The sequence below is a fragment of the Protopterus annectens genome, chromosome 8.part0 (assembly GCF_019279795.1).
Source record: "Protopterus annectens isolate FY-2018-M chromosome 8.part0, PAN1.0, whole genome shotgun sequence".
Lineage (NCBI taxonomy): Eukaryota > Metazoa > Chordata > Ceratodontiformes > Protopteridae > Protopterus > Protopterus annectens.
The window spans coordinates 18,207,435-18,228,005 of record NC_056741.1 but is presented as its reverse complement, the minus strand read 5'-3'; the positions used below and the strand labels follow the sequence as shown (position 1 = coordinate 18,228,005).

General features: G+C 38.1%; 1 protein-coding gene across 1 annotated transcript in view; it reads left to right on the top strand.

The window, feature by feature from the left end:
* Window positions 1-1,520: 1,520 nt before the first annotated feature.
* Window positions 1,521-20,571, top strand: part of NOP2 (NOP2 nucleolar protein) — a 776,755-nt gene continuing 757,704 nt past the window's right edge. Inside the window, exon 1 of the mRNA XM_044079578.1 lies at window positions 1,521-1,730. The gene's annotated coding sequence lies outside the window, so the exon portion shown is untranslated. The remainder of the gene's footprint in view (window positions 1,731-20,571) is intronic.

The window sequence follows — 20,571 nt, the reverse complement described above, 5'->3', positions numbered from 1 at the left end:
CCGAAGCTGAAATAAAGTGAAAAGAGGTGATCTTATTACTTTTGTCGGAGCCTGTGACCCTGTACTAGAACCCAGGACCTTCTATATGTTAACCCTACACATACATATGCTGCCACAGGAACAGTTATGTGACAGGCACTGAGAAACCTGCCAATCATTCCTCTTTTTCCAGTGGTTGCTCTAAGTGCCACATAGCACAAATATGAACGAACATTCTTGGAGATGCAGACTTGTATACCAAAAGCAGAGAAATAAGGAACATTTATGTTATTCTGGGCAAGTCCTTTGGAAAAATGATTACTTATTAAGAGACCACTAACAGATAGCTTGTAAAGAAACGGCCAACCTTCTCTCTATTGTTAAAGATTTGAAACAAAATCTCCCCTCTTAAATCCACACTTGTTTGTGCTGATGACATATTGATAGTAAACTTTGACCTCCGTTTTCTTAAAAAAACACAATGCAAATGGACTTTATCTGCAGTTAAAAGTGAATGCAACTCCCCACGTGGTTGAAACAACTCGCGTTCCTCTCAAAGATCTCTTAAATAACATCATTCGCCAAACTACCTGATAAAAGACCTAGACCTCATCCTGGACACCACGTTTTTGTAAACAATGCATACTGAAAATGTGACTAAAACACTTATTCCAACTAAAACTCTGTTACAGAACCTCAAAAAATACCGTTCTTATAGAAAGAAAGAAACTGGCAAAACATTTACCATGGAACATACCTCTCAGTGCAAGAAATCTGGACAGACTTACAAAATGGGGGGGGGGGACAAAGCCCCCAAAATAGGGACATATTTTAAATACTACTCTTATAAGCTTAGAAAGTTGCTAGAGTAACAAGATTTGTTTTAACATACATTTTCTGAAGGATGCGAAGTCTGAAACTCAAATATGTCATTATATAGTGACTTCTCAGATCATCCTAGTAATAAAACCCACAGATTTGAAGGTCAAATGAGGAAAACGTTAAAATATGAGGCACAAATCTGGACATAATACGAAATCTGTACAGTTGGTATGCCATGGAATTTAATATTCATATCATGGTCTTCTACACTAACCCCAAACTCGTACTACCTATCACATCATGCTCGCTGCTGCTAAGTCTCACTGGCTGCCTGTAACAGCCACAGCTACATTTTTTGGGAACGCACTACTAACCATTAGCATGAAAGCTTTCCAGACAAGGCAGGTTATTCTCTGTAGAAGGAGAAAAAACAATTCTTTAATTACTCCCTCCCCCATGTCATAATCCCTGCAGCATAAGACGATACCAATCAGACTGTTAGAATACTTGCATTAGAAAAAAAAACAATATAATAAATCTATGCAGCACAACATAAGCCACAGCAACAAGTACGCTCCATTCTAAAAGATATTTGAGAGAGAAAAAAATGCACCCCTCTTCCACAAACAGGATTTATAAGTAGCGATAATTCTCCTCTCTGTCAACATACTGCGAAGTCACGTGCATAGGTAGCTTAGTTTCTGGCTGTGCGTTTACGACAGCAACGGAAAGCGATGTCGTATGAAGCAGGTGGCATACTTGCTTCCACATGGGTGTAAGGGATCTTGGTAAGAAAGTGTACTGGTGATTGCTTAGTGGCATTCGCTGCCTACAAGACGATCCTATCCGCGTTTAAAAGGCTATTGCGTGGGACGAGGAGTGAGCAAGACAACAGGGCACATTAACAGACTTTGGTTATAGTTTCTAAGGTATGTTCGTATTATGTTAGATGGTAGAGTGTAATGTGGTTTGGATCTTTATTGGTGGTGTTTATTTCTGTGGCAGTGTGGTCTTGTCTTCCTTTTCAACTGACTTTAAGTTTGTCTTGGAGAGGTAATGGGGATTGTGTCATACTTTAGTAACTTTTATTTGTTTAGCATCACAAGTGTATATCCGAGCTGGATGACATTCCATTCTCTACACCGTGAGCATTTCCTTATACTTTTTAGTCTCGGCTGATATTTCAGTCACGGAGTAACCTAGCAGGTCGTAAGGGCATTTCCGGCTGTCACTGTCTATTTAGTAGTTTAGAAAGTATATTCACTTAACCTTTGAAAAGGTAATGTCACAGATGCACTGTAAGGCAGGATTGTTGCAGAGTTGAATGTGTTTGGGGTATCACTGTAAAATAAGGATGTTATGGTCTCATCAGTATGGTCTTGATGCAGTATGATTCTTGGTTCAGTTTTAGTTATTACATGTTTGGAGTCGCGGCTAAGCAGTTGTAGCAGATCTGGGCGCACAGCCCTAATTTTCAGTCATGTTTTTTGATCTGTAACTAGTGTACTGCATTTTATTTTTTCTGTAGCTGTAGTGTTTGTGCCTCAACAGGTGCACCATTTGTCTTGCAAAATTAGAAAATGTAGCCATTCACACAGCAGATGTTGGGATTCATATTCTGTTCCTGATTTTATTTTATTTAGTTAATGTTATGGAGGGCTGCCTTCCAGAGGTAAGCTGAGGTCCTTTTGCACAAGTTAAATGTCAATAAGTTAATGTTGTGTTACTGATTTATATTTTATTTATTTTTGACGAGAACTACATTCCAGAGGTAAACCGGGGGGTCCCTTTGCACAAGTCGAGTGTCAGTAAATAAGTTACTTGGGGCTAGGAATGAGATTTGGATTGCATTTGGGTGCACCACTTGTTATATAAGGAGCTTGCTGGAGTGGAACAAAGTCACAGACTGGGAGGAGATGCCATCAGGTGCAGTTTAAAGGGACTTAATCTCAATGTGAGCAAGTATATTTGTTTATGACAGAGAGTTTTAGACTGCCTAAAGCACATTTGTTGAATGGGTAGTAAGCTGTGACTCCACAGGGACTACATGCATTGAATATAACTGAATGGGGTAAGGCATAAGCAGCTGTATCACGTTAGGTATTGCCAAAAGAGGCAGATTAGAGAGACTTTTTTTTCTTGAATTGCATTGTGTAATGAATTTAGTTTGTTGATGGATGCTGCTGAATATTCCACTGTTATAGTTGAAAAATATTGGAGGCATTTTTATTGAATATCCCTTGTATAAATCTAGATCTTCACAGTCTAAAATAAACCGCTGGTTCCACAACCCCTAACAGCAAACTGGAGCCATTGGAAACCAAGCATTTTAACTCAGTGGTTGCACATCTGAAGGGAGAAGTGAAACTCTGTTTAATGGTGAAAGAAATGTATTATACAGGTGTGATCTTTCAGAAAACTATGGAAGTAAAACATTTTGGGGAGTTATGTCAGTTACCGTTCATCAACTGAGACATTCTTAAGTTGCCCATAAGCTAAATGTTAACAAATATCTTTCACAACTTTTGACTAAATTTTTGCATTCTCCACTGACTGTTTTATTGTGTGGGGCATTGTTATTAATGCTTTACACATAACTCAATATTGCTTGTATTGTTTGCTGACTGTCCTGTTTATTTTTGTAGAAAGCTGTCACGTATCTGTGTACCCATAGTTGTCACAAAATTCCTGAAGTAGTTTTGTCATGATTTGTGTCGGTACATTTAGTTTTTTCATCATATCTACTATAAGCAGTTGTATCTTCATTTATGTTAAGACTGTCCTGTGTTTCCCCGGTGTCTCCAAGCAGATTCTGTTTTAGTTACATCTCTGGTTTCCCCTGAAAACACAGTCTGTGCTTAATGGTCAGCTGGAGCTGACTGAACATGATAAAAGTCAAGTAAATAAACTTCGGACTTAATTTACATTGTGACAGAACCTCATACCTTTCTTTCAGCTTAGCACTGATTCTTTACGCATCTCTAGCCTTTATATTTCCAGTTTTGCCATAGTAATTTGAGTGTCGGAGGTGGTGGGTGTTCAAGAGCCACAACTGTTGTGACATTGTGACTGTGTTATAATAGACCATGTTTCTTTTAGAAGTGTACACAGAAATTTAAAAGGTAAAGTGAAATCCTTCCTGCCACCCATTTTCCGAATTGCTTGTCCTGATGGTTGCAGCAGCAAGCTGATTAGAGCAGATCAGACTCCATCTTAATCTGTCGCAATCCTACCTGCCACTTAACTGGCATTAAGCTTGATGTCAGCCCTTTACCTTGTGTGAGATGGGCCCATACGGTAGCTCCATGCTGCTTTTCAAGTTGAGCTTGCTGGTCTACATGAGTCATCTGACTACTCAAGCATCAGCAAATGTCACCCACAGTACTGGCTCTAGGGTTGCATCCTGTTATGTACGTCTGTGTGATGTTTCCTGACCCTGTAACTGAACCATGACGGGAATTCATTGTGGGTCTTTATTTTGGCCCCTTCTGTCAGACCCATTCAGGGAGAGCATCCCCATCAGGACGATATGCCCTAGACAGCATAGCTTGCAAAGATCACAAGGGTACAGGATGATGTCATGATCCTGGACATTTTATATAAAATCTAGACAAACGTTGTTTGTAACTGAGGTTAGTAAGAAGGGTGGTCGAAGTATTGGCCATTTTATGTTCTTGTATAGGAGATTAATCCCCTAAATCAAAACTATTGGGCATAAGCTCATTTACCCCCATGGCAATGTGTGCAGGTTCCAATATGTTGCTGGTGATCTGCAGTGTGCAAAGGATATGATTGTAGTTCTGTGCTGGATAAGTGATTGCAGAGATGCATTGAGTAAAATGGCAGTTTAGTAGTAACTTGAAATTACATCCACTGAAATACAATCTTGGTAGAGAAAAATAAGTAGCAGTTTCATTTGACCACAGAAAGTCTGTTTAAATTCTGAAAATAAAATGCATTTGTATATTGTTGCAGTCTGTACCATACCTGTAAGATGTGTTCCTTCCCCTGCAGAAGTCTTGCACTTAAGCTCCCATTCTGTGTTTGCATGTATTACTTTAGCAATCCATTGTAATACTGTGTGTGTGTGTATGTTTGTGTGTGTGTGTGTGTGTGTGTGTATATATATATATATATATATATATATATATATATATATATATACACACACACACACACATACAGTGTGTGTATATATATATATATATATATATATATATATATATATACACACACACACATATACAGTGTGTGTGTAATTGTGTATATATGTATATGTATATATATTATATATATATATGTATATATATATATATATATATGTGTATATATATATATATATATATATATATATATATATATATATATATATATATACACAGTGCAATGAAAAAGTATTGCCCCCATTCGTGATTTCTTATTTATTTGAATGTTTGCTACACTTAAAAGTTTCAGATCATCAAACAAATTTAAATATTAGACAAAGATAACCCAGGTAAACACAAAATGCAGTTTTTAAGTGATGATTTTATTTACTAAGGAAAAAACTATCCAAACCTACATGGCCCCGTGTGAAAAGGTAATTGCCCCCCTTGTTAAATCATGAAGTAACTGTGGTTAATTGCATTTTTGGGAAAGCGGAGTTCAGTTTCACTAGCCACACCCAGGCCTGATTACTGCCAGACCTGTTGAATCAAGATATCACTTAAATAGAACCTGTGGGACAAAGTGAAGTAGGCCAAAAGATCTCAAAAACGAAGACATCATGCTGCGAAATAAAGAAATTCGGGTACAGATGAGAAACAAAGTAATTGGCATCTATCAGTCTGGAAAAGGTTACAAAGCCATTTCTAAAGCTGTGGGACACCAGCGAACCACGGTGAGAGCCATTATCCACAAATGGAGAAAACGTTGAACAGCAGTGAACCTTCCCAGGAGTGGCCGGCCTACAAAAATTACCCCAAGAGTGCAGCGACGACTCATCCAAGAGGTCACAAAAGAACCCAGAACAACATCTAAAGAACTGCAGGCCTCACTTGCCTCAGTTAAGGTCCGTGTTCATGACTCAACCATAAGAAAGAGACTGGGCAAAAATGGCATCAGGGCATGGTTCAAGGTGAAAACCACTGCTGACAAAAAATAACATAGAGGCTTGTCTCACTTTTGCCAAAAAAAAAACCCATCTTGATGATCCCCAAGACTTTTGGGAAAATATTCTGTGGACTGACTAAACAAAAGTTTAACTTTTTGGGAGGTGTGCGTCCCGTTACAGCTAACACAAAAGTAACATAGCTTTTCATAAAAAGAACATCATGCCAACCAACAGTCAAACATGATGGTCTGGGGCTGCTTCTGGACCTGGACGACTTGATGTGATTGATGGAGCCATGAATTGTGCTCTATACCAAAAAATTCTGAAAGAGAATGTCCGGCCATCAGTTCGTGACCTCAGGCTGAATCACACTTGGGTTCTGCAGCAGGACAATGATCCAAAAATATGAAGGTTTTGGTGTGGCCTAGTCAAAGTCCCGACTTGAATCCAGTTGAGATGCTGTAGCATGACCTTTAAAAAGGCAGTTCATGCTGGGAAACCCTCCAGTATGGCTGAATTAAAACAATTCTGCAGAGAAAGAGTGGGTCAAAATTCCTTAACAGCAATGTGAAAGACTCATTGCCAGTTATCCCAAACGCATGATTGCAGTTGTTGCTGCTAAGAGTGGCACAACCAGTTATTAGGTTTAGGGGGCAATTACTTTTTCACGTAGGGCCATGTAGGTTTCAAGACTTTTTGCATAAAAATCATGAAACAAAAAAATCCATTTTTAAGAGCAATCCTATTCCCTGTTTAACTTAGAACAAACGCACACTATTGTATACATTTTCAACCAATAAAGTTTAACCCTCCAAAAATTAAGGTTACCCATGCTAATGCAAGTGTTACAGCCTTTTTGTACCCAGATACACTGATTGGTTTCTGTTTTCTCAACTCTAGTCCCCTCCCACATGTGAAAAATAGCTTACATTATTTCAGAAAACATCAATGTTTAGCCCTGAAGAAAAGTGAATTGGCTAATTTTAAATAAAACTAAGTTGTGCTCTCTTCTGTACATTATAGTATTAATGTTGCTGTGGAAGATACTATCTTATTCACTTTTCATAATTTCGGACTTTGTTTTACTGAACTGCTTGCCATTGCACCTTCAAGTGTTGCATTTTCCTCAGCAAAGAATGTTCAAAACTCTGAAGATTAATTGCTTATACTTGCAGACATTTCAACTCTGGGTAGAAATAGTCAGCAGGGAGGAAAAAAAAACAAAACAACTAAACTCTGTAGATGAATGAAGGAATCTTTGTAAATTTCATTTAGAACAGAGTGTTCAAAATTCCCCTGGCCAACTCTCCTCAGCTGCAGACTGTTTCCCACTGAGAACATTTGCTAAGGGGGAGACAAGCTAATATCCTTGCAAGTGCAAGAAACTCAGCACTGTTTATGCCTTTCATCATTTTGTCTTATTTTCAAGCCTATTTGCTCACAAAAAAAAAAACTTGCTTATAGTTTGTCAAGAACATTAATCTAGATATCCACCCTGTAAAAACATGGGAAATTCTCTCTCTTATTGAAAATACCTTTTATTATTTCAGTTACTCTCTATCAAACACATACACGTACTTGGTTTTGCTATGGCATCTGCCCTTATTTCAGTTTCAGATAAATCCGTATTATGCTTAAACATATCAAATATCTCTAATCAGTTTCTTCATTACACACACCTTCACACTTAATAGAACAACTTCCAGCTTCTAGTGATTACTTTTTTGCTGGCACTTACACCAGGTTCACTATTGCTTTATTATATTGACTCCCTCGTCATCCCTTCACCCAATTCAAACCAGTCCTGTACTAGCTCTAATCTGACTTACTCAAATAAATATTTCTTTATAGCCTGCTAGTGGGAGCACTCCTAGAAAATATGGCCTCAAGTCCCGTTTATCCTTTCCAGACATCTCCAGCAGGCTAAATTTTTATGCAGTTTATCATAATAAAATAATTTTATATTAGAAATTTTCTGCATTTCCCTGCCTTTCTTTCTTAGTTATTGTTGTATCTGTCCACTCCTGCGTTGCTACTTACTGGGACCATTTATAGCACCACCTATCTGTTAAAAGAGCATGGTATGTTTTACTAACTAGCTCTTAAAGGAAATTATCTTAAGTCGAGAAATGTAATGATTGTATAATATCTACACCCCGCCACAGCAGCCCAATATTTCAGCATTATACTAACTTAAATATGTTTCTGTCCAGCCTTTCTTGTTGTATTGTAAAACCCATATTTCTTGAAACTAAGAAAAAACACTCAAATACATTTAACATGTACAGCAGTCAATGAAAAGACCATTCCCACATTTAAAATACCGATGACTGCACCCTATACAAAACTGCTTTACAGTATAACATACAGTTTATATATCATGACATTTTTATGCAAATACTAATAAGAACAAGACTTGTTTTGCTTACAGTTTTCTTTTTTTCCTTTAATGCCCTTCTAAACATTAATTACATAAACTGGTGTATATGCTTTGCAGTCCACTCACAAGTTTAAAACAGTCAACAAAATTCCAGCCAGCCACTTAGTTTTTACAAAGCCCTGTTTCACAAATGTGATATGTTTTGTAGACTCCCGTGTATTCACTAATTTGCATTTTGCTGGCCAAGGTCCTGATTATTTTAATTTCCTTTAGAACAGTGGGAAATGTTCCACTGGCAGAGTCTCTCTGAGCTTTACTATCAGAAGAATGAGAAACACAATCCCCTTTTGTTTGCTGGGTCACTGTTGTGGATAAACTTTATTTTCTCCTCAGCCTATTCTCCATTCAAAAATGTGTTTGATCCTCCAGTAACAATATTATGAAGATATATGGGTACAGCAGCTTGAATTTCACATCTGCTGCTCGACATTCCCTTATTGCTGGGATTAATTTGCTTCTTTTCTTCCTGGTGTACAGTGAGTAATAATTTTCCACCAACACTCTGTGTCCAATTTTAATACTTTTCCTTTCTGCCAAAGTTTTGTCAGGATCAACTCTTTCTGCTAGTAGGGTTACATCTTTGCTAATAATAGGTCTTGGTTGCTGACCTAGTTTGGAGCATACACTCATTATGGCCTTTCAGATAACATATTCTGCTCTGGGACACCACTCCATTTACTTATTTGGTCTAAAATAAAATGAATACAGTTTCTCCTTCTAGTTTCTGTTGTACAGCAGAAAATCTCAAGTTTTCTCTATGCATTATTGTCTTCTAATTCTGCAATTTTTTGAAACTGCTCTTCTTGAGAAGCCTCATACTCAGCCCACCTTTACTTCATTTCATCCTTTGATTTTTGCATTTTTATCAGTTCGTCTGTATAGGTAGTTTAAAGCATCTTCTATTTTTTTCCAACCTGTTATTTTAGTTGATATATTTCTTTAGTGATTCATTTATTTTATTCTGAGTACATTTTATTTATTCTCAAAATTACTGAAAGCCATCTTTTGAACCAAAGCTTAAGCTTGAACTGCTTTTTGTTGAACATTTGCAAGATCCTTCCTAGCCTTTTCTGATTTTTTTTTTTTTCTTTCACATTCTCCAAATTTCATCTTTGCTGGCATCCAGGCAGTGTACTTACTAGCCAGAACTGATTTTATCCAAATGGCAATTTCACTGGCGCTCATTTTTTTTTTCTTTAGTTTCTGTTGATCATTGTGCAGCCATCTTTGAAATATTGTCGCTATCACTTGTTTTTTTTGATACGCAAATCAAACATTTCCCAAGTCTTTCCAAGCCTTCATGTAGCTCTGTCATGTATGCTCAGAGAGAATAATAAATCGTCTAAGCAAAATGGACAGTTTCACCTCCTGACTAGACATATCAAAGCCCCGAGTAAGGGAGATCCTTGAGGCATCTTCTAGGGGCTTCAGATATGTCATGGGGAGGGTGAGCAGCCCTGACAAGTGTCCCTACTAAGCAAAAAAAAGGTAGGTAAGGGGTGGCATTAATTTTATTATTGATCTCTGATTAAATATTGACAGCTAGTGAATGAAATTCTCAGCCAAAACATACGCAACATATAGCCACAATCGACTTTGTCATAGGCCTTTTTGGTGTCCAGGATGAGTACCAAGCAGGACCTACCAGACCCTTGTGCCTTGTCTATCACAGACAACGGTTTTAAAGATTTATTATCCAGTAACCAACCCTCACTATAAAAATAGACTTCACTGTAAAGCAAGGGTGCTACCAGCATTTTGTAGTTGTGATTTGGCACGGAAATAGGCTTAGAGGAATTGAGCAGTGTTGAGGCCTTACTGTCTTTCAAAATAACTACAATAAGTGTCTTGCTGAGCGCGAGGGATTCTTTACGGTTTCAGGCAGGCACCTTTTATTCAAATCCATACAGAACCATCCCAATGGCCCAGTGTTTAGGAATGGATTTGAACAGTTGGTAAGGCTGATTAGGGGGATCGGATGGAGTAGTCTTGTCAGTCTGCTGTCCTATCCAAAGGAGGGTGTAGGAAGAGTTCACTACCTGTGCAACATCCGATGGAGAGCAGAGGTTTTCCATGCCTGCAATGGTGCCAGCGGAAGTGACACAAGGTGTAGTGTCATTGCACATTTTTCCTCCTACGGTAATAAGATTTTTGACTGCTATTATATGATAGCTCCCTTTGCCCGTCTGCTACTTACCACTGGGTCCTCTTTCCTTGGTTTTTGCTGCTGCTCTGTAAACTGACTTCCTGATTATTGGTGGGGGGGAGCCATCTGAACAAGAAATATGCCTGGGATTTTGCTGGTGTACCAGTAGTTGCTTGAATGGTGCTGCGGATGAAGTTAAGAAAAAATTCACAACACAGTAATTACCCACTCCCCTCCAAATAGAACTAGTGGTAATTCTGGGTTCTGTTACCTAACAGAGCAGTCATAATGCACTACGGTGCTACTAGGGCCATCTGCAGCTGTCGATATTATTTTCATTTTAGGGAGGTGAAGCACATGTTGTTTAAACAAAAAAACACTTCCTCATTTCATGTGAATCTACAGCCTGCCCTTCCCACACAAAAACACTGATAGAAAAATCTCAAAAGTACCACATAAATTTCCTCTTTCTTGTTAAGCCTTTGGTGCTGAGCAGCATCCTGCACTTCAAACATGGTTCTGTTTACCTTCAGCTGTCTGTGGAGCATAGCTTGCATAACTTAAGGCATTTACTTCTGGTTCCAGGTCAGCATTTGTTTATGTATTACTTGATTGGCATTTGGTTACCGGCAAAGTCCACTGGGTCAAGCGGGAGGAAAATATTCTTAAACAGTAGTACAATTTAGAGTATCGCAACACAGTTGATACAGAACCGATCACAGTGTAGTACAACTATAGTTAACATAGCAGCATTGGAAAATATGAAATGTTGATATGCACACTTACGACAGACTTAAGTGGTCTAAATTACAATATATTACAACTAATGTTGACATAGAAGTATGAGTGAATGTAAAATGCTAAGCAAAGACTAAGATTTTGAGAAGGAAACACATTAGGAGGCTGTAGTAGTAGTAATATTGTAGATGATGAAGTATAAAAGAGAAAATGAACAGAAGAATATGAGAAGGTGGAAATGATTACAGAGAGTTAGGATAGATGGGGGTTGAAGAGCTTAATATCAGGAGAAAAGATTAATTGCTGAAAAGGGTAAAAAGAAAGAGAGGATGTGAAGAAATGTTAATGAATTTGAGATGTATATAGAGAAAAGAAAAATGTGAGTACAGGGCAGAAAAGGGGAACAGTAGGATGGCGTTAAAATCTGGGTAACGCCCAGAGGAGGCTTAATGCAGTTACAGATCCATTTGGAGTGAAGGTGTTGGCAAAGTGCGGTTTTGAAGGAGGCTGTTGCAGGTTTTAGCTGTTACCCAGGAGTATAGTAGTTGACCTGCGGGTAGTTTAGATTTCTGAATTTGGAGGAGGTGTTACCTTTCTGATCTTAGGGACCTATTAGGGTTACAGTGGGAGAATAAGGATTTTAGTACAGGGCAGTCTTGTGGTTTAGAAAGTAATTTTCGTAGACAGTTAGTTGGAGTTAAGTAAGATAGTGAGGAAATTATAGCCATATATCAGACATAAAACAAGTTTAACTGTCCCTATTTCAGTCAGAACAACCTGTACCAAAAACATTTTGACCCCGAACTGTTTCAAACCGAACTTAAGCAATGTAACTGGTCACCTCTTAAATCTCTCCCTATAAATGAAGCAGCTAATTACTTCAATACCACTTTCCTAGCAATCTTGGACCATCATGCCCCAATTCGCTCCATAAGAAAGAAAACTAAACCAGCCCAATGGCTCTCAAATCATCTTAAGATACTAATCCATTGTAGAAATCTTGGGCAAAATGACGTACCACAAAGAATACTACCGATCACCAAACATTTAGACAACAAAGAAACATAACAAAAAAGCTATCCTACAAGATAAAAAGAACTTTTATATCCAATTACAACAATCATCCCTTAAACAACCACAAAAGTTCTGGATTACTGTTAACACACTTCTATCCCCAGGCAAAACAGGCGCACCTAATCCACTAGGCTCCAACCCTGACTGCCCACCGCAAACAGCAAATGCCTTCAACTCCTCTTACTTTACTACTTCTATACTAAATCTAGCAAACCATCAAACCCCTGACACCTCTAAATTGCCCACTCCTAACTCCATTCCTCCCCCCTTCCACCTCGAACCTATACCCACATCCTATATCTCTTCCTTACTCCAAAAATTAAAACCTACTACCCCCTCAGCTGATAAACTACCAGCAGAATTCCTCCAAATAGGAGCCAAAGCTATTGCCTATCCCATCTCCATATTGATCAATAGAACCATAAAAGAAGGCACTATCCCTTCTCTCTGGAAAATCTCTTACATTATTCCTCTTCACAAAGGTGGAAACTCCATTGATTTCTCCAACTTTCGCCCCATAGCTCTACTCTCTCCACTTGCTAAAATAATGGAGAAATGTATCCTCAAACAATTACTAAACCACCTACTCCACCATAATCTTCTAGCTAGCTGTCAACATGGTTTCCGGCCATTCCATAGTACCACCACAGCCTTGTTATCCTTTTACTAACTGTATCAACAAAAATCGCAACAAAAATATTCTTTCCTCTGCGTTTGTTGACCTATCAAAAGCCTTTGACATGGTTAATCACCAACTTCTCCTCCATGCTGTGAACTGGTTCATATCCTACCTTGAAAACATACAACAAGCAGTTCTCTGGCAAAACCATCTTTCAGACCTACTTCCCACCTCCCTAGGTGTCCCTCAGGGCTCCATATTAGGTCCTCTACTGTTTTCCATTTTCGTAAATGACCTTCATCTTTCTACTCCACTCTCTACCTGCATTTAATATGCAGATAACTGTACCATAATTTGTTCTGGCACATCCCAAACTGAACTTCATTCTCTCACACAAAAAGCTTTCACCACTATAGAACAATGGTTCTCTAACCATAGACTTCTCCTTAACCCAAAAAAACCCCTAACTTTTGCTCTTTACACCCTCTCATTTGTCTATTCCTCTTCATTTCACACTCGCATCCAATAATGGTACCCTCCATTTCTCCAGACCCCACCACCAAACTCCTAGGAATTACAATTGACAATCACCTAAATTTTCACACACACATAAATACTACAATAAAATCTATTAACAGAAAACCTGGATCCCTCTATAGAATCAAACTTTTCCTTATACCAGAAGCCAGGACCACAATAGCTAGAACCCACTTAATCTATACCCTATTATATGCTTCCCCCATATATACCAATCTTTCTAAAAATAATCTCAACAAACTAGCAAAATCTTATAACAATATTGCCAGATTTGCTACAAACTCACCTTACAGGACCCATCACTGTCAGAATCTAAAACAACTAGGCTGGCTGGAACTCCCTCACCGACTACAATTTAACCAACTTACAATAGCCCACAAAGCCCTATACCAACCCCAACAACACCCCAATTCTTTCCACCCTCATAATGCCATATAATAACCTGAAGAATCTACACTCCTCAAACAAAATGTTGATTCACACTACCTTATCAAAAAACTTAGCAGGTGACTCCCTCTTCTCTAACTCAGTTGGTAAACTATGGAATCTATTACCACATGACCTTACAACCCAAACCTCTCTCCCACTATTTAAAACTAACCTAAAACTTTTCTTCACTAACCACTGGTTATGTTCTTGTACCAACCCTGACTAACTGTTATCCTTTAACTATCTGTTACACTCTAAACCGTAATATACTTAACTATAAACCTCTTCATACAACTCTCTATAAACTAACCTTTTTCTTAATTACTAATGCTGTTAGTCTTGAGTACTATTTTCCATGTTTGACTTGTCATTTTTTACTGGGTTTTTTTTGTAAATTTGTTAACTTTATGATGTAATATTCTATGTTAATGCCGTTTTTCTAATTTTGAATTTGATATTTTTGTATGTTTTTTTTTTTTTTTTTACTGGAGCTTTTCTCCCCGGACCTCTACTGAAAATGGACATGTATCCAGTTGGACTAGCCCGGTCAACAAATGTAAAATAAATAAATAAAGTAAATAGCCAATTTAGGTGTTTTTAAAGATATGCAGTGGTAGTTGCAAATGTGGCTGTCTTGTAACATGTTTCAAGTTTAGTTATGAGGGAGGCTTGCAGGTTAGTTAGTAATGGAGCACCATAGACTAGAGAGGGAAGTAGATACACAGAAGCAAGTACTGACTTTGTGTGGAGGGAAAGGAAATGTTTGTTTGTAGAGTAGTCACTCCTTTTTGTGAGTGTTACTGATGTTATGTAGTTAACCTAAAATTTGATCTTCACTTTTCATCTATTATGACACCTGACAGTTTAGTGTGGGTCACTAATTCAATTTTTGTGTTCTTTAGAAAAAAATGTGTGGAGTTGAGATTTGTTAATGGGAGTGTTTGTTTCTTTGGGGTAAATATAAGCTTGGTTTTATTTGGGTTTAAAGGCAGATGGTTATTGTGGAGTTATGTCTCTATGTCGGTAAATACAGATTGAGTCGTTTGCTGTAGGTGAGTTGAGTTTTTGGCAGAGCAGATTATTGTAGAGTCATCTGCGTACTGAACAAATAACCCTTGTTGAAATGATAGGTGGAGGTTGTTGATGTAAATATTAAATGGTAGAGGTCCTAATATAGAACCTTGAGGGATGCTGGTGGCTTTGTAAATATATGGGGCTATAGACTGTTGCCATTTTACTGCATGTTCTATATTGGATAAGTAGCTTTTGAACTAATCCGTGTTAGAAAGCTGGGAAGGGAGGAGTGTATGAGAGGGAGTATCAAATACTTTAGATAAATCAAGTAATAATATAGAGACCATATTCCCTTAGTTGCAGGTTTTATTAACTAGGTCTGTAAAGGATAGTAGTGCAGTTGAAGTACCACGGCCAGGTCTGAAACCATGCTGAGTTTGAGACCGGGTTTGATTATTGAGAAGGAATTGTAGAAGTTAGATGTGTACACATTTTTCTAGGAGTCTAGAGATGGGGATAGACGTGCTATTGGGCGAAAGTTGGAAATATCTGTTGAGGCACCTCCTTTGTGAACGGGTGGTATGATTTCTTTTTTCCAAAGGTTGGGAACATACGATTCTTAGATGGATCTATTTATGAGAAGGCTTATAGGGTAAACAATAACCTCTGCAGCGATTTTTAAGATATTCTGTGGGTGTACCATCTGCTACATTTGAGCAGGGCTTTAGTTTCAGAAGTTCTTTTATGGTTGTTGTAGGGACAGTAGAGAGTTTGAATTCTGGCAATGAACTGGATTTAGCTAAGTTTGTATGGGTGGATGAAGGGGTATGAGTGCAGGGAGTAGTTTGGCCTAATGTATTGGTAGTAAAGAGGGGAGGCTGGGGCTGTGTATGCAGAGAGAGAGGAATATTACTTGGGGAAGTTATTTGTGGTGAGAGGTTGAGAAAATGTGGCTGTTTATATTAACTATAGTGTCTATGAAGTAATTGTTGAAACTGCTTGTTAATTGATCTCATGATTTGTCTGGGTGGGTCAAGGGTTCCTTTTTGTGCCAGGGTTTAGGAGAGTACTAATGGAGGACTAGAATTGCTTAGGATTGTTTTTTTTTTTTTTTTTAAGATTCAATTTGTATTGTTTCTTGTCTTTAGATACAAGTTTTATTTACTTATTTTCTGATTATGAAGTTGCTTGTACTTTAAGTCTGAGTTATTGTTGTGTTTATGCTAAAACTTCCAAGTTTTGTCCCTAGTGGTCATTATTTCCTTAGTAGATTTAGATAACTAGGGAGTGTGATTAGTTCTTATTCTTTTAGTTCGGTGGGTGCCAGGCTGCCTGATATTTTTAAAAAGGTAGCGTTAAAGCAGTACAGGGCATTGTCTAGCGAGAGGGTATTTAGGTCATTCCAGTTTATGATGTTTAGAATATTGTTAAATGTGTCAGCGATTTGGATAGGTTCCTGACAAGTATGAACTGCGTTTTTTTTTTTTTTTTATGAAAGAGGAATAGGCTCTGGTAACGAAGGGGGAAGGTGATCACTTGTAGAGTTAAGAGTGCCAGCTGAACAGATTTTTGATAGGTCAGAGACAGGGATCCAGTCTAAGATGGTTCCCTCATTGGTTTTATTATTATATCTGGTGGGGGTAGAGATTAGTTGGGTATATTGAAACAGGTTAATATTGCTGGATGGAACTTTTGAGGAAATATTAGATCAGTTGATGTTAACATCCCCTGGGATTATAGTTTCATTTTGTTTGGGAGGCCCAGGATAATTCTTCTAGAACAAGAATGTTGTTGCCTGGAGGAATGGATAGGCATATAATACAGAGATTTTTAAGAGTTGTTAAATTTTAGGAAGGAGACCAAGATTTCTGTGTTTAGGAATTGAGGGATATGACCCTCAATGGGAGTATGGTAAGAGTATTGGGGTAAAGGATGGCAATGCCACCTCCTTTCTTGTTAATTCTATCAACGCTTATTGCTCTGTAGTTCAGAGGGAGACATTTTTATATTGGGCTTTAACCATGTCTTGGTAGTAGCTAGGATGTCTGTTTTATTATGAGCTACCCAGGCATGCACATCAGAGGTTTTATTGCAGATACTTTGTGGAGATACATGGTGGTTATATGCAATGATTTTAAGCCTTATGTGGGGTTTGTCGCATTAGGGGGATTGGTGGTAGAAGGACTGGGACTGGGATGGATGTCACCGCATTGAACTAACGCCAGGGAAACAAAATTAAAGTTGATGTGTAAAGTGCACCAGAGAGATTAAGGTAAGATAGCAGAAACAGTCAGTGAAGCTGAAAGAACTAATAAGTAAGGGCAGAGTTTGAATAGTGCAGAGAAAAGAGAGTAAAGTTAAAAACTGAGTGTGGAAAAGAGAGGGGGAAGGAAATGAAAAAATATAATGTGTTTTGCCACTAAACAGAGGTGGCTAGTAGCCACAGTAAAGATACTTAGTTCTGTAAAGTGGGACTGGCAAAGAAGATAAAGGTGGAGGTAGAATAGCTAGGCTGAGAATGGGAGTAAATAGAGGAAAAAGGATGTAGAACAGAAAATCGGCATAGTGGTGAGAGAACAGTCTAACAGATAGAGGTATTTAGAAAGGAATAAGTTTAGGACGTTCACATACAAAATACAATAATTAACTTGTTGAAAGTGCAATATCTGGTTAGGGAAGGAGTTTCAAATCTTCCCTTGAAGGTAGAGCGCTTTTCAACTGTAATGAAAATTTGGCGAGGTTTGAAATTTCTGTTTCAGCTGGAACTAAATCAAACGGTAACTGGATTGTGTAGTGCTAAGTTGAAACCCGAATAGCAGCTGCTGTACTGCCTGTAATTAAACTAGCTAGTATAGCACAAAATACGAGAGTAACTCCAATTAAAATAGCTTTTTATAGAATAAAATAGTTGTAGCATAAAACACAGTAATAGCACTGCTCCTACACCACGACTGATACGAGAAAGGGAGAATGGGTTTATCAGGTTAAGCAGTTTTTTTTTCCTGCTTTTGTAACCTCTGCCACTCTTAAACTTGTCAGCCATCCATACCTCTCCTACAAAGCAAACTGCTGAAGTTTGGCTTGAGTGAGTGTAATCTCCGTAACTCCCTTTAATGACCTTCAACAGTCTCCGTTACTTGCACTTTGTGGAGATCACACCATACACTGTTGAGTACCTGGTTGGCATACTGCTCTTGAAAATGACTAGAGTTGCAAAAAGGAGAGGTCCGTAATGGGAGCTGGCTGTCCTTCCTGGGCCTATAACCAAATCAGACTGGTCTGGTCACATGCATTGCATGTAAATATTACCTGGAAACTCTAATCCTCTCTAAATTGTCCATTGGAAAATTAATACAGTACTTGAGATCAAATGCACATTCTATCAAATCTGACACATCTATTACAGAGTAGTAGGTGGTAAACATCGCCCTTTCTTTGGAATTGAATCAGTCCTGTGTCACCCTTGTACATTGCAAGTCTTGGAGACCAGATCTTAGTCCCATCCTATAATTACTGCTCCTTCCTGAACACCTAGAATAGTGGGATACATGTGTTTCAAGTCCTATATATTAGAATGTAGGGGTGGGGGTGCAAGATATTGTTATAACAGTTGCAAACAATTCTTTCCACATTCCTTTAATTAGCAATGTATCTGCCATATTTATCCAGAAACTGTGATCTGATTTCAAACTCTAGGCTTCTAGTGAGCAACACTGCTACCATTACTCCTGGACTGCTTCAGACCCTCTATTAGGTGAAAATGAGCTTCATATCCAAATTTCAGAAACTTTACACTTTTTTTCTGTGGTGGTGGTGCTGCGGTAGCGTTGTCGCCTCACAGTATGACGTTGTCCTGTTCGATTCTCAGCTAAAGCATCTTCTGTGTGGAGACATGTATGAATGGGCGTACCTTTGTTGAAGGTTGTGCGTCAGGGCTGGCAACTTGGTACGTAAAAATCTACTGCCAATCATTAGCGGACTGGAGTTCTGCTGTGGCGACCCCTAACCGGGAAAAGCCGAAAGATACAACAACACGTTTTTTTCTCTGATGGAGGAGTCCTCTGTAGGTAGGTTATAAAAGGAGAAAGCTTCTTAACATAAGCAAATGTTTTGAGATGCCTCTCTTGTATTCCTGTGTTTGTTTATATTTGAAAATATAGTCTGCAGCATGCCACCTCCGTGAGAACTGGGAGACCTTAACTAAGACTTGTAAAATCTATCCTTTCTCTGCAAATGGCAGGCTTTAGGGCAACACATCCATTCGCTTGTAAACTGACTCTTCCTTAAAAGTGGCTCCCACCATATTGTGCCTTATATGAGAGCAAATATGCAGAAAAAAAAGTCTGGGGCTTTGTTTTCACATCAAAGGGCAATTAATTGACATTAGATGTAAAAAGATGATGTGTTATGTAAACATTAGAATGAGAAATTGTATCTTATTTTCATATTTACATGCATCTTTAAAGCATAAAAAAAATCAGTAAACGTGTTTTGTATAAAAAAAAAATTGGAAAGGAAATGGGTTATTAATGCTGGTGTGTTCCCAGGATTGAGTTGTGCTAATTTAAAATAGTGTAAGATGTGATCATGCTAAATTGAGCTTTTCATGTGCATGTTAATTTGACTTATTCTTCTGTTTAGCCGACATTCTAACTTACTATTCTGACTGAATTTATTTATTTATAGCTAATCATATGTGTATGTTATCTATTAGGTGGGTAAATACATTGAAACTACAGCACCAACACTTAAACTGATAAAATCCAAAAAAGTTCCCAAAACCAGGGGCTGTGTCAGTATAATATTAGAACAGTACCTCGCAATATATGCAGTAGCAAGTCCTGCCCTAACCACACCTCCTGCCTGGCAATGTGTGCCAACTTGTTGAAGCTGCTGAATATAATCATTTATGTGCCAAAATGAATATTGATGGCCATATCTGCACCGAAGGAAGTGCGAGGTTCTGCTCTAATGGCAAACATATAATTTTTTTAAAATATAACACAGTGGTGGTCACAAACATAACATTCACATACCTTGTCTGGCCCCTTCTGTTGTGTTAAATACCAGATAAAGTAAAACGCATCAACCTTTTCGTAAATTTAAAGTGGCACTTTTGAATAATAAACAATGTTTCTGAGAACAGAAGATGGCCAACAACAAAAAACAAAGCGATTTTAAAATAAACACCAGAGCAATGGTTCCTGTGACAAATAACCAAGTAAAATATAAGAAGTTTCAGTCTGGAGAAGAACTGCAACCTATAAAAATAACGGTTACAGTTGGCGTTGTATGCTTTTACTGTGGAACATGGTAATAAATAAAAATAGTGGCAAAAAACTTGCTGAACAGATCTGGAAAAGAAAACGGAAATGATTACTGAAGAGAAATCATCAAGGAGTACCTAGCATTCTACAAAAGTGGAGTGTTCAAAACCTCACAGTGACAGAAACAGAAGTTCAGCCATTAAAAACATAAATTTTATACATAACTTGCAACGCCAAGGTATACTAGTCTGTTACTTACAGCTTCTATGCAAAAGCTACAGTATTACAAGTATGCAACAGTGTTTCATCATGGAGCTGGGAAAGGGGCATCACAATGTGCTTAGGTACAATATTACAAGTATGCAACAGTGTTTCATCATGGAGCTGGGAAAGGGGCATCACAATGTGCTTAGG